Genomic DNA, 1,843 nt, shown 5'->3' with positions numbered 1-1,843 from the left:
AATCAAACTACATTTCATATTTATGAAGACCGAACCTAGTTACACATTTTTCAACACTCCTTAAATAGGGAGGTATTCATAAATGGTACATGAACATTCTCAATCTGAAGAGATATCATAAGAATAGTCGGATTGGTAACCCATTTTTTTAGCATCATATCAACCAACATTTTCACATAGCAAGGCCTTGAGTAACAACTCTATCTCTCCACAAGATCAGAGCACAATGCTTGACGATACCAATGATTTATAGACACCATCATCATTGTCTCTCAAGGTACATACCCCACCCGGGTGTTCACAAAGAGTTTTGGATAATTTAGCATCTACGGATAAATACTAATTCACTAGACAAGTAGATGTGCCTAGAAAAACAGTTTAAAGTGCTTTAGACTTTCCCTATAAGCAATAGATAAGAAGAGAGGATAGAAGGCCTACCTGTAGTTCCACTTTCCTCTCTCCCCCCTTGTATCGATTTCGTCGCTCCTTCCCATACTTAATTCGCTTGAAAATTACCTTGTCAACACTACAGAAGACAAAAACCGATCAAATCATACGATCCATTGAATATAAATGAGAGGAATCAGAAGAAATTCATACATATAAGCATTATGAAAGAACACATCATATGGAAAAAGGTTCAAACACTTTATTAGATAGAAGAAGGAATTACAACCATCAGTGTTTGATTCAAAGTCATTCCTCCAGCTTGGATCCCATCCACATCACATCAAAAGCAAGACAAGCTTGTGGAATCACATCATTTGCTCCAAAGTCAAGTCTCATAGCAACATTATCTCCTTACAATTCAACATAATCCAACCCCTGATCACTTAGATGAGTGGTCAATTTATAGGAAGATGAAGGAGGTTTTGTCATTAATGGTGACATTGAATGGCCTTACATACTTAGAATTAGTTCCGTGGAGGAAGGGATGAGAGCATAGGATGATCCTTAACTCATTCCTCATCCATTTTTGAGCTCATAGGAGTTGATAAGACAGGGAAACTTCTAGATGACTCCAAAAGATAAGAATATTCCCTAAACCCTATGTGAATTTTGCTCATTCTCACCCAGCGCAGGTGAAAGGAAGCCTAAGTGCTCTGCAGAGCACCCTGGCAGTGGACTTAACTGCTCTGCAGTGCACCTTCATAAGGGCTTACCTGCACTGGTCCCTCTAGAGGCAATTTCTGGATGTCTTCAAGTCATGAAACTGTCTAGGAAGGAGGCATTCAAAGGGGTGACTTGTTTAGGGAATGAAACAACTGAATTTAGGGTTTGATGATCCCTAAAATACTGATCTAAATGTTGGGATTTGATGTGCCCAAATGGATATGTAACAGTTTCCCCCTAAAGCATGAAGTCCGAAAAATGCCAATGTCGAATGAAATGATTTACGATGTGATGAGGAGGTATCAAAGTGGAAGGTGACCTACATCAATTACAATACATATTTTATGATATTTGATTTTACATGCACTGTTGAGGGAGTGCATATCCATGCTCAGCTTATAAACTTTCATTACATGTACATAAATAGGTGTCTACAGATATAGACCCATGATCAGAATGACTATCAATGTAAATCCATTGTATATATGATTTAGTACTCCTGATATCACAGCCTAGATGAATGAAATTAGATCCAGGGTCTTCAATCTCGTTCAATTGCTCGCTCAAGTATGAGTCTAACCATGTGAATATGTGATTTGAAGTCAAACATGGGAAGACACCATTTGATTACCAGCAGATGATGTAAGTTGTTGACAGATGCAAGAGAAATCACCGATAATGATAATGATCCTCAAGGTACTGTAGTACATTCTGCATGGTGTGAATGGAT

This window comes from Pinus tabuliformis, chromosome 8, assembly GCF_031772625.1.
Source record: "Pinus tabuliformis cultivar Carrire ecotype Pingquan chromosome 8, CPIR1, whole genome shotgun sequence".
NCBI classification, from domain to species: Eukaryota; Viridiplantae; Streptophyta; class Pinopsida; order Pinales; family Pinaceae; genus Pinus; species Pinus tabuliformis.
This window is presented reverse-complemented; position numbering follows the sequence as displayed.